Source organism: Oncorhynchus gorbuscha, unplaced genomic scaffold, assembly GCF_021184085.1.
Source record: "Oncorhynchus gorbuscha isolate QuinsamMale2020 ecotype Even-year unplaced genomic scaffold, OgorEven_v1.0 Un_scaffold_7353, whole genome shotgun sequence".
Lineage (NCBI taxonomy): Eukaryota > Metazoa > Chordata > Actinopteri > Salmoniformes > Salmonidae > Oncorhynchus > Oncorhynchus gorbuscha.
Window position 1 is genome coordinate 1 of NW_025750756.1, and position 12,608 is coordinate 12,608.

The 12,608-nt window shown below is 48.4% G+C and overlaps 1 pseudogene; it reads left to right on the top strand.

Moving 5' to 3' along the window:
* The first annotated feature begins 243 nt into the window (after window positions 1-243).
* Window positions 244-8,960, top strand: LOC124029707 (annotated as a pseudogene).
* Window positions 8,961-12,608: the final 3,648 nt, after the last annotated feature.

Consider the following 12,608-nt stretch of genomic DNA (forward strand, 5'->3'; position numbering starts at 1 on the left):
CTGGTTTCTCAGACACAGAATCTCCTGTTGTATCATTTGGGCCTGGTTTCCCAGACACAGAATCTCCTGTTGTATCATTTGGGCCTGGTTTCTCAGACACAGAATCTCCTGTTGAAATATCTTGTCCAGGACTTTCCAATGTCATTATCTGTAAAAAAAAAAAAAAAAACTTTTGCCATCGTTTGGTGCATCTTTTTAACTACAAAACATTGAAATCTGTAATTTTCACAGTTGATGTTGGGAATGGTGCTGAGGATGAGGTTGAAAAAACTGAGACCGTTTCCTGTTAATCGTTCCGTCTTCTCTGCAGGTACCAGCTGTTATTCCCGTAACCTCGACTACGCTCGGCTGCGTCGTATCGCCGATGAGAACGGAGCTTTCCTATTGGCCGACATGGCACACATCAGCGGACTGGTGGCGGCCGGGGTCGTCCCGTCTCCGTTCGAGTACTGTGACGTGGTCTCCACGACGACCCACAAGACGCTGCGGGGCTGTCGCTCTGGGGTCATCTTCTACAGAAAGGGTACGGAGAGGAGGGGGGGTATAATGCTGGTCTCTCTCTGTGGGGTTTAGTGTGTGTATCATGCTGGTCTCTCTCTCTCTGGGGTTTAGTGTGTGTATCATGCTGGTCTTTCTCTCTGTGGGGTTTAGTGTGTGTATAATGCTGGTCTCTCTCTGTGGGGTTTAGTGTGTGTATCATGCTGGTCTCTCTCTCTCTGGGGTTTAGTGTGTGTATCATGCTGGTCTTTCTCTCTGTGGGGTTTAGTGTGTGTATCATACTGGTCTCTCTCTCTGTGGGGTTTAGTGTGTGTATCATGCTGGTCTCTCTCTCTCTGTGGGGTTTAGTGTGTGTACCATGCTGGTCTCTCTCTCTGTGGGGTTTAGTGTGTGTATCATGCTGGTCTCTCTCTCTCTGTGGGGTTTAGTGTGTGTATCATGCTGGTCTCTCTCTCTGTGGGGTTTAGTGTGTGTATCATGCTGGTCTCTCTCTCTCTGGGGTTTAGTGTATGTATCATGCTGGTCTCTCTCTCTGTGGGGTTTAGTGTGTGTATCATGCTGGTCTCTCTCTGTGGGGTTTAGTGTGTGTATCATGCTGGTCTCTCTCTCTGTGGGGTTTAGTGTGTGTATCATGCTGGTCTCTCTCTGTGGGGTTTAGTGTGTGTATCATGCTGGTCTCTCTCTCTCTGTGGGGTTTAGGTGTGTGTATCATGCTGGTCTCTCTCTCTCTCTGTGGGGTTTAATGTGTGTATCATGTTGATCTCTCTCTGTGGGGTTTAGTGTGTGTATCATGCTGGTCTCTCTCTCTGTGTGGGGTTTAGTGTGTGTATCATGCTGGTCTCTCTCTCTGTGTGGGGTTTAGTGTGTGTATCATGCTGGTCTCTCTCTCTGTGTGGGGTTTAGTGTGTGTATCATGCTGGTCTCTCTCTGTGGGGTTTAGTGTGTGTATCATGCTGGTCTCTCTCTCTGGGGTTTAGCGTGTATATCATGCTGGTCTCTCTCTCTGTGGGGTTTAGTGTGTGTGTCATGCTGGTCTCTCTCTCTGTGGGGTTTAGTGTGTGTATCATGCTGGTCTCTCTCTCTGTGTGGGGTTTAGTGTGTGTATCATGCTGGACTCTCTCTCTGTGGGGTTTAGTGTGTGTATCATGCTGGTCTCTCTCTCTCTGGGGTTTAGCGTGTGTATCATGCTGGTCTCTCTCTCTGTGGGGTTTAGTGTGTGTGTGTGTCATGCTGGTCTCTCTCTGTGGGGTTTAGTGTGTGTGTCATGCTGGTCTCTCTCTCTGTGGGGTTTAGTGTGTGTATCATGCTGGTCTCTCTCGCTCTGGGGTTTAGTGTGTGTACCATGCTGGTCTCTCTCTGTGGGGTTTAGTGTGTGTGTCATGCTGGTCTCTCTCTCTGTGGGGTTTAGTGTGTGTATCATGCTGGTCTCTCTCTCTCTGGGGTTTAGTGTGTGTATCATGCTGGTCTTTCTCTCTGTGGGGTTTAGTGTGTGTATAATGCTGGTCTCTCTCTGTGGGGTTTAGTGTGTGTATCATGCTGGTCTCTCTCTCTCTGGGGTTTAGTGTGTGTATCATGCTGGTCTTTCTCTCTGTGGGGTTTAGTGTGTGTATCATACTGGTCTCTCTCTCTGTGGGGTTTAGTGTGTGTATCATGCTGGTCTCTCTCTCTCTGTGGGGTTTAGTGTGTGTACCATGCTGGTCTCTCTCTCTGTGGGGTTTAGTGTGTGTATCATGCTGGTCTCTCTCTCTGTGGGGTTTAGTGTGTGTATCATGCTGGTCTCTCTCTCTGTGGGGTTTAGTGTGTGTATCATGCTGGTCTCTCTCTCTCTGGGGTTTAGTGTATGTATCATGCTGGTCTCTCTCTCTGTGGGGTTTAGTGTGTGTATCATGCTGGTCTCTCTCTGTGGGGTTTAGTGTGTGTATCATGCTGGTCTCTCTCTCTGTGGGGTTTAGTGTGTGTATCATGCTGGTCTCTCTCTGTGGGGTTTAGTGTGTGTATCATGCTGGTCTCTCTCTCTCTGTGGGGTTTAGGTGTGTGTATCATGCTGGTCTCTCTCTCTCTCTGTGGGGTTTAATGTGTGTATCATGTTGATCTCTCTCTGTGGGGTTTAGTGTGTGTATCATGCTGGTCTCTCTCTCTGTGTGGGGTTTAGTGTGTGTATCATGCTGGTCTCTCTCTCTGTGTGGGGTTTAGTGTGTGTATCATGCTGGTCTCTCTCTCTGTGTGGGGTTTAGTGTGTGTATCATGCTGGTCTCTCTCTGTGGGGTTTAGTGTGTGTATCATGCTGGTCTCTCTCTCTGGGGTTTAGCGTGTATATCATGCTGGTCTCTCTCTCTGTGGGGTTTAGTGTGTGTGTCATGCTGGTCTCTCTCTCTGTGGGGTTTAGTGTGTGTATCATGCTGGTCTCTCTCTCTGTGTGGGGTTTAGTGTGTGTATCATGCTGGACTCTCTCTCTGTGGGGTTTAGTGTGTGTATCATGCTGGTCTCTCTCTCTCTGGGGTTTAGCGTGTGTATCATGCTGGTCTCTCTCTCTGTGGGGTTTAGTGTGTGTGTGTGTCATGCTGGTCTCTCTCTGTGGGGTTTAGTGTGTGTGTCATGCTGGTCTCTCTCTCTGTGGGGTTTAGTGTGTGTATCATGCTGGTCTCTCTCGCTCTGGGGTTTAGTGTGTGTACCATGCTGGTCTCTCTCTGTGGGGTTTAGTGTGTGTGTCATGCTGGTCTCTCTCTCTGTGGGGTTTAGTGTGTGTATCATGGTGGTCTCTCTCTCTGTGGGGTTTAGTGTGTGTGTCATGCTGGTCTCTCTCTCTCTGGGGTTTAGTATGTGTCATGCTGGTCTCTCTCTCTGTGGGGTTTAGTGTGTGTATCATGCTGGTCTCTCTCTGTGGGGTTTAGTGTGTGTATCATGCTGGTCTCTCTCTGTGGGGTTTAGTGTGTGTATCATGCTGGTCTCTCTCTGTGGGGTTTAGTGTGTGTGTCATGCTGGTCTCTCTCTCTGTGGGGTTTAGTGTGTGTATCATGCTGGTCTCTCTCTCTGTGTGGGGTTTAGTGTGTGTATCATGCTGGTCTCTCTCTGTGGGGTTTAGTGTGTGTATCATGCTGGTCTCTCTCTGTGGGGTTTAGTGTGTGTATCATGCTGGTCTCTCTCTGTGGGGTTTAGTGTGTGTATCATGCTGGTCTCTCTCTGTGGGGTTTAGTGTGTGTGTCATGCTGGTCTCTCTCTCTGTGGGGTTTAGTGTGTGTGTCATGCTGGTCTCTCTCTCTGTGGGGTTTAGTGTGTGTATCATGCTGGTCTCTCTCTCTGTGGGGTTTAGTGTGTGTATCATGCTGGTCTCTCTCTCTGTGGGGTTTAGTGTGTGTGTCATGCTGGTCTCTCTCTCTGTGGGGTTTAGTGTGTGTGTCATGCTGGTCTCTCTCTGTGTCCCTGTCCTCCAGGAATACGTAGTGTGGACCCTAAGGGAAAGGAGACTCTGTATAATCTGGAGTCTCTCATCAACCAGGCAGTGTTCCCAGGACTACAGGGAGGACCCCACAACCACGCCATCGCAGGTACAGGCACTTCTCTGGACACCTATATTGGCTTTATATACAGGCACCTACACAGACATCTCTAAGGTGGATATTAACAAGGAAACCTCACAACCGCACTAACACAGGTAAAGTAGCTAGGACACCTCACTATGACAGGTAAAGTAGACAGGACACCTCACTATGACAGGTAAAGTAGACAGGACACCTCACTATGACAGGTACAGTAGCCAGGACACCTCACTATGACAGGTACAGTAGCCAGGACACCTCACTATGACAGGTACAGTAGCCAGGACACCTCACTATGACAGGTACAGTAGCCAGGACACCTCACTATGACAGGTACAGTAGCCAGGACACCTCACTATGACAGGTACAGTAGCCAGGACACCTCACTATGACAGGTACAGTAGCCAGGACACCTCACTATGACAGGTACAGTAGCCAGGACACCTCACTATGACAGGTAATATGAATGTTTCTCCAGGTGGTGGCCCTGAAGCAGGCTCTGACCCCAGAGTTTAAGGGTTAATGTTTCTCCAGGTGGAGCAGGCTCTGACCCCAGAGTTTAAGGGTTAATGTTTCTCCAGGTGGAGCAGGCTCTGACCCCAGAGTTTAAGGGTTAATGTTTCTCCAGGTGGAGCAGGCTCTGACCCCAGAGTTTAAGGGTTAATGTTTCCCCAGGTGGAGCAGGCTCTGACCCCAGAGTTTAAGGGTTAATGTTTCTCCAGGTGGAGCAGGCTCTGACCCCAGAGTTTAAGGGTTAATGTTTCTCCAGGTGGAGCAGGCTCTGACCCCAGAGTTTAAGGGTTAATGTTTCTCCAGGTGGAGCAGGCTCTGACCCCAGAGTTTAAGGGTTAATGTTTCTCCAGGTGGAGCAGGCTCTGACCCCAGAGTTTAAGGGTTAATGTTTCTCCAGGTGGAGCAGGCTCTGACCCCAGAGTTTAAGGGTTAATGTTTCTCCAGGTGGAGCAGGCTCTGACCCCAGAGTTTAAGGGTTAATGTTTCTCTAGGTGGAGCAGGCTCTGACCCCAGAGTTTAAGCGTTAATGTTTCTCCAGGTGGAGCAGGCTCTGACCCCAGAGTTTAAGGGTTAATGTTTCTCTAGGTGGAGCAGGCTCTGACCCCAGAGTTTAAGGGTTAGTGTTTCTCCAGGTGGAGCAGACTCTGACCCCAGAGTTTAAGGGTTAATGTTTCTCTAGGCGGTGGCCCTGAAGCAAGGCTCTGACCCCAGAGTTTAAGGGTTAATGTTTCTCTAGGTGGTGGCCCTGAAGCAGGCCCTGACCCCAGAGTTTAAGAGTTAATGTTTCTCTAGGTGTGGCGGTGGCCCTGAAGCAGGCTCTGACCCCAGAGTTGAAGGGTTAGTGTGTTAATGTGTGTGAATGTTTCTCTAGGTGTGGCGGTGGCCCTGAAGCAGGCTCTTACCCCAGAGTTTAAGGCGTATCAGTACCAGGTACTCTCTAACTGCAGAGCTATGGCCAACGCCCTCATCAACCACGGGTACAAGATCGTCACCGGTGAGACAATAATGTCATGGTTGTGGTTAACAGACTGTAACCTGTGTTGATGTATGTTGTTGTAGGGTTGTGTTAATGTTGCTATAGGGTTGTGTTAATGTTGCTATAGGGTTGTGTTAATGTTGCTGTAGGGTTATTAATGTTGTAGGGTTGTGTTAATGTTGCTGTAGTTAATAGGGTTGTGTTAATGTTGCTGTAGGGTTGTGTTAATGTTGTTAATGTTGCTGTAGGGGTTGTGTTAATGTTGCTGTAGGGTTGTGTTAATGTTGCTGTAGGGTTGCTGTTAATGTTGTGTTAATGTTGCTGTAGGGTTGTGTTAATGTTGCTGTAGGGTTGTGTTAATGTTGCTGTAGGGTTGTGTTAATGTTGCTGTAGGGTTGTGTTAATATTGCTGTAGGGTTGTGTTAATGTTGCTGTAGGGTTGTGTTAATGTTGCTGTAGGGTTGTTAATGTTGCTGTAGGGTTGTGTTAATGTTGTGTTAATGTTGCTGTAGGGTTGTGTTAATGTTGTGTTAATGTTGCTGTAGGGTTGTGTTAATGTTGCTGTAGGGTTGTGTTAATGTTGCTGTAGGGTTGTGTTAATGTTGCTGTAGGGTTGTGTTAATGTTGCTGTAGGGTTGTGTTAATGTTGCTGTAGGGTTGTGTTAATGTTGCTGTAGGGTTGTGTTAATGTTGCTGTAGGGTTGTCATTAATGTTGCTGTAGGGTTGTGTTAATGTTGCTGTAGGGTTGTGTTAATGTTGCTGTAGGGTTGTGTTAATGTTGCTGTAGGGTTGTGTTAATGTTGCTGTAGGGTTGTGTTAATGTTGCTGTAGGGTTGTGTTAATGTTGCTGTAGGGTTGTTAATGTTGCTGTAGGGTTGTTAATGTTGCTGTAGGGTTGTTAATGTTGCTGTAGGGTTGTTAATGTTGCTGTAGGGTTGTTAATGTTGCTGTAGGGTTGTTAATGTTGCTGTAGGGTTGTTAATGTTGCTGTAGGGTTGTTAATGTTGCTGTAGGGTTGTTAATGTTGCTGTAGGGTTGTGTTAATGTTGCTGTAGGGTTGTGTAAATGTTGCTGTAGGGTTGTGTAAATGTTGCGTTAATGTTGCTGTAGGGTTGTGTTAATGTTGCTGTAGGTTGTTGTATGGTTGTGTTAATGTTCTCCAGGGGGTTCTGATAACCATCTGATCTTACTGGACCTGAGGCCCAACGGGACGGACGATTAGACGAGCTGAGAAGGTTCTAGAAGCTGCTGCCATCGCCTGCAACAAGAACACCTGTCCAGGTAAGTAACAGACACAGTCCTCTGTAGGTGGTGAGAGTGCTCTGTGTCCCAGTTGTCTGTATATGTGTGTATATACATAATGTGTGTGTGTGTGTATATACATAATGTGTGTGTGTGTGTGTGTATATACGTAATGTGTGTGTGTGTGTGTGTGTGTATATACATAATGTGTGTGTGTGTGTGTGTGTGTGTAGGTGATAAGAGTGCGTTGCGTCCCAGCGGTCTGAGGTTCGGCTCTCCTGCTCTGACCTCCAGAGGAATGGTTGAAGACGACTTCAGGAAGGTCGCAGAGTTCATCCACAGAGGTGACCCCTGACCTCTGTGTCTATAGACATAGTGCTGACCCTAGATGTCCAGCTAGCAGACCAAGGCCACCTCTAACCCCCTAACCCCTGACCTCTGTGTCTATAGACATAGTACTGACCCTAGATGTCAGCTAGCAGACCAAGGCCACCCTCTAACCCCTGACCTCTGTGTCTATAGACATAGTGCTGACCCTAGATGTCCAGCTAGCAGACCAAGGCCACCTCTAACCCCTGACCTCTGTGTCTATAGACATAGTGCTGACCCTGATCTCCAGCTAGCAGACCAAGGCCACCTCTAACCCCTGACCTCTGTGTCTATAGACATAGTACTGACCCTAGATGTCCAGCTAGCAGACCAAGGCCACTAACCCTAACCCCTGACCTCTGTGTCTATAGACATAGTGCTGACCCTAGATGTCCAGCTAGCAGGCGAAAGGCCCACCTCTAACCCCTGACCTCTGTGTCTATAGACATAGTACTGACCCTAGATGTCCAGCTAGCAGACCAAGGCCACCTAACCCTAACCCCTGACCTCTGTGTCTATAGACATAGTGCTGACCCTAGATGTCCAGCTAGCAGACCAAGGCCACCTCTAACCCCTGACCTCTGTGTCTATAGACATAGTACTGACCCTAGATGTCCAGCTAGCAGACCAAGGCCACCCCTAACCCCTGACCTCTGTGTCTATAGACATAGTACTGACCCTAGATGTCCAGCTAGCAGACCAAGGCCACCTCTAACCCCTGACCTCTGTGTCTATAGACATGGTGCCGACCCTAGATGTCCAGCTAGCAGACCAAGGCCACCTCTAACCCCTTGACCTCTCACTCTCGTTCTCCTTACAGGTATCCAGATGACCCTGGACATCCAGGCCTCTCTGCAGCCCAAGGCGACCCTGAAGGAGTTTAAGGGAGCCCTGGCAGGAGGGAAGCACCAGGAGAGGGTAGCAGAGCTGAGGGGGGAGGTGGAGGCTTTCGCTGGGGGGTTCCCCATGCCTGGTCTGGAGGAACTTTAAAGACCTGTTTTCAAGTTGTTTTCTGTCACCTGCCACATCATCATACCTCTGCTGTCCTCTGTCTTACCGGTTTGACTGACTGGTTTGTCCTCTGCCTAAACGGTTTGACTGACTGGTTTGTCCCCTGCCTTAACGGTTTGACTGACTGGTTTGTCCTCTGCCTTAACGGTTTGACTGACTGTTTCCTTCTCTGCTGTCCTCTACCTAAACGGTTTGACTGACTGGTTTGTCCCCTGCCTTAACAGTTTGACTGACTGGTTTGTCCTCTGCCTAAACGGTTTGACTGACTGGTTTGTCCCCTGCCTTAACGGTTTGACTGACTGGTTTGTCCCCTGCCTTAACGGTTTGTCTGACTGGTTTGACTGACTGGTTTGTCCCCTGCTTTAACGGTTTGACTGACTGGTTTGTCCCCTGCCTTAACGGTTTGTCTGACTGGTTTGACTGACTGGTTTGTCCCCTGCTTTAACGGTTTGACTGACTGGTTTGTCCCCTGCCTTAACGGTTTGTCTGACTGGTTTGACTGACTGGTTTGTCCCCTGCTTTAACGGTTTGACTGACTGGTTTGTCCCCTGCTTTAACGGTTTGACTGACTGGTTTGTCCCCTGCCTTAACGGTTTGTCTGACTGGTTTGACTGACTGGTTTGTCCCCTGCTTTAACGGTTTGACTGACTGGTTTGTCCCCTGCTTTAACGGTTTGTCTGACTGGTTTGACTGACTGGTTTGTCCCCTGCCTGAACGGTTTGTCTGACTGGTTTGACTGACTGGTTTGTCCCCTGCTTTAACGGTTTAATGTAATGAAACCCAAGACCAATAAAACTCACAGATGTGGACCACACCTCGGTCTCTACCGGCTCTTTCTTCAGCAGATGAACTGTAGATAGCATGTGTGGATCAATGGATGTGATTAGAGATGAACTGTAGATAGCATGTGTGGATCAATGGATGTGATTAGAGATGAACTGTAGATAGCATGTGTGGATCAATGGATGTGATTAGAGATGAACTGTAGATAGCATGTGTGGGTCAATGGATGTGATTAGAGATGAACTGTAGATAGCATGTGTGGATCAATGGATGTGATTAGAGATGAACTGTAGATAGCATGTGTGGGTCAATGGATGTGATTAGAGATGAACTGTAGATAGCATGTGTGGATCAATGGATGTGATTAGAGATGAACTGTAGATAGCATGTGTGGGTCAATGGATGTGATTAGAGCGTGCATTGTGGGTAGATATAGAGCCCATCGGCCATTGGGATTTGGTTCCAGATACACACATTTATCATGTTTCCATTGAGAGAGAGATAGATGACTGTAGAGGAACCGGCTGTAGAGGAACCAGCTGTGTTTTATCTGACTGGAGAGGAACCGTCTGGAGAGGAACCGTCTGGAGAGGAACCGTCTGGAGAGGAACCGTCTGGAGAGGAACCGGCTGTAGAGGAACCGGCTGTGTTTTATCAGACTGGAGAGGAACCGGCTGGAGAGGAACAGGCTGGAGAGGAACCGGCTGTAGAGGAACCGGCTGTGTTTTATCAGACTGGAGAGGAACCGGCTGGAGAGGAACCGGCTGTGTTTTATCAGACTGGAGAGGAACCGGCTGGAGAGGAACCGGCTGTAGAGGAACCAGCTGTGTTTTATCTGACTAGAGGAACCGGCTGTGTTTTATCTGACTGGAGAGGAACCGGCTGTAGAGGAACCGGCTGTGTTTTATCTGACTGGAGAGGAACCGGCTGGAGAGGAACAGGCTGTGTTTTATCTGACTGGAGAGGAACCGGCTGGAGAGGAACAGGCTGTGTTTTATCTGACTGGAGAGGAACCGGCTGTAGAGGAACCGGCTGTGTTTTATCTGACTGGAGAGGAACCGGCTGGAGAGGAACAGGCTGTGTTTTATCTGACTAGAGGAACAGGCTGTGTTTTATCTGACTGGAGAGGAACCGGCTGTAGAGGAACCGGCTGTGTTTTATCTGACTGGAGAGGAACCGGCTGGAGAGGAACCGGCTGTGTTTTATCTGACTGGAGAGGAACCGGCTGTAGAGGAACCGGCTGTGTTTTATCTGACTGGAGAGGAACCGGCTGGAGAGGAACCGGCTGTGTTTTATCTGACTGGAGAGGAACCGGCTGGAGAGGAACCGACTGTGTTTTATCTGACTGGAGAGGAACCGGCTGGAGAGGAACCGGCTGTGTTTTATCTGACTGGAGAGGAACCGTCTGGAGAGGAACCGACTGGAGAGGAACCGACTGGAGAGGAACCGGCTGTAGAGGAACCGGCTGTGTTTTATCTGACTGGAGAGGAACCGGCTGGAGAGGAACCGGCTGTAGAGGAACAGGCTGTGTTTTATCTGACTGGAGAGGAACAGGCTGTGTTTTATCTGACTGGAGAGGAACCGGCTGGAGAGGAACAGGCTGTGTTTTATCTGACTGGAGAGGAACCGGCTGGAGAGGAACAGGCTGTGTTTTATCTGACTGGAGAGGAACCGGCTGGAGAGGAACAGGCTGGAGAGGAACAGGCTGTGTTTTATCTGACTGGAGAGGAACCGGCTGGAGAGGAACAGGCTGTGTTTTATCTGACTGGAGAGGAACCGGCTGGAGAGGAACAGGCTGTGTTTTATCTGACTGGAGAGGAACCGGCTGGAGAGGAACAGGCTGTGTTTTATCTGACTGGAGAGGAACCGGCTGTAGAGGAACCGGCTGTGTTTTATCTGACTGGAGAGGAACAGGCTGTGTTTTATCTGACTGGAGAGGAACCGGCTGTGTTTTATCTGACTGGAGAAGAACTTCGACAGAAACATTCAACAATTTAATGTAATTATAATAACAACACTGGTCCTAGATCAGTCTTATATCAATCACCCCTCTAATGGTGTGAACCAGACATTCAGCTCTGTTTAACACTGGTCCTAGATCAGACTTATGGTCAGTTGTATATCACCCCTCTAATGGTGGCCGTTAGGACTGGAGGAGAGGAAGCTGATTCTAGATCAGTCTTATATCACCCCTCTAATGGTGGCTGTTAGGACTGGAGGAGAGGAAGCTGATTCTAGATCAGTCTTATGGTCAGTTGTATATCACCCCTCTAATGGTGGCCGTTAGGACTGGAGGAGAGGAAGCTGATTCTAGATCAGTCTTATGGTCAGTTATATATCACCCCTCTAATGGTGGCCGTTAGGACTGGAGGAGAGGAAGCTGATTCTAGATCAGTCTTATGGTCAGTTGTATATCACCCCTCTAATGGTGGCCGTTAGGACTGGAGGAGAGGAAGCTGATTCTAGATCAGTCTTATGGTCAGTTATATATCACCCCTCTAATGGTGGCCGTTAGGACTGGAGGAGAGGAAGCTGATTCTAGATCAGTCTTATATCACCCCTCTAATGGTGGCTGTTAGGACTGGAGGAGAGGAAGCTGATTCTAGATCAGTCTTATATCACCCCTCTAATGGTGGCCGTTAGGACTGGAGGAGGAAGCTGATTCTAGATCAGTCTTATATCACCCTCTAATGGTGGCCGTTAGGACTGGAGGAGAGGAAGCTGATTCTAGATCAGTCTTATTGTCAATTTATATATCACCCCTCTAATGGTGGCTGTTAGGACTGGAGGAGAGGAAGCTGATTCTAGATCAGTCTTATATCACCCCTCTAATGGTGGGCTGTTAGGACTGGAGGAGAGGAAGCTGATTCTAGATCAGTCTTATGGTCAGTTGTATATCACCCCTCTAATGGTGGCCGTTAGGACTGGAGAGGAAGCTGATTCTAGATCAGTCTTATGGTCAGTTATATATCACCCCTCTAATGGTGGCCGTTAGGACTGGAGGGAGGAAGCTGATTCTAGATCAGTCTTATATCACCCCTCTAATGGTGGCCGTTAGGACTGGAGGAGAGGAAGCTGATTCTAGATCAGTCTTATATCACCCCTCTAATGGTGGCCGTTAGGACTGGAGGAGGAAGCTGATTCTAGATCAGTCTTATATCACCCCTCTAATGGTGGCCGTTAGGACTGGAGGAGAGGAAGCTGATTCTAGATCAGTCTTATGGTCAGTTATATATCACCCCTCTAATGGTGGCTGTTAGGACTGGAGGAGAGGAAGCTGATTCTAGATCAGTCTTATATCACCCTCTAATGGTGGCCGTTAGGACTGGAGGAGAGGAAGCTGATTCTAGATCAGTCTTATATCACCCCTCTAATGGTGGCCGTTAGGACTGGAAGCTGATTCTAGTCTGCATTCTCACCCTCATGGTGGCTGTAACAATCAGAAGAATAATATCACCCCTCTAATGGTGGCTTTGTATTGAAAGCCAACATAGTGTTTGAATAGGCGTTGGGTCTCCACCAATCAATTAGAAATGGTTCAAATTTTTCCTGAGATCAGTCTTAGATCACTCCTCTAAAATAAGGGCTGTGTAGACTTCTGGACAAGGTGATTCTTTAAATAAAATATAGGGTTAGGGGGTTATTTACCCCCCCCCCACACACACACACACACACACAC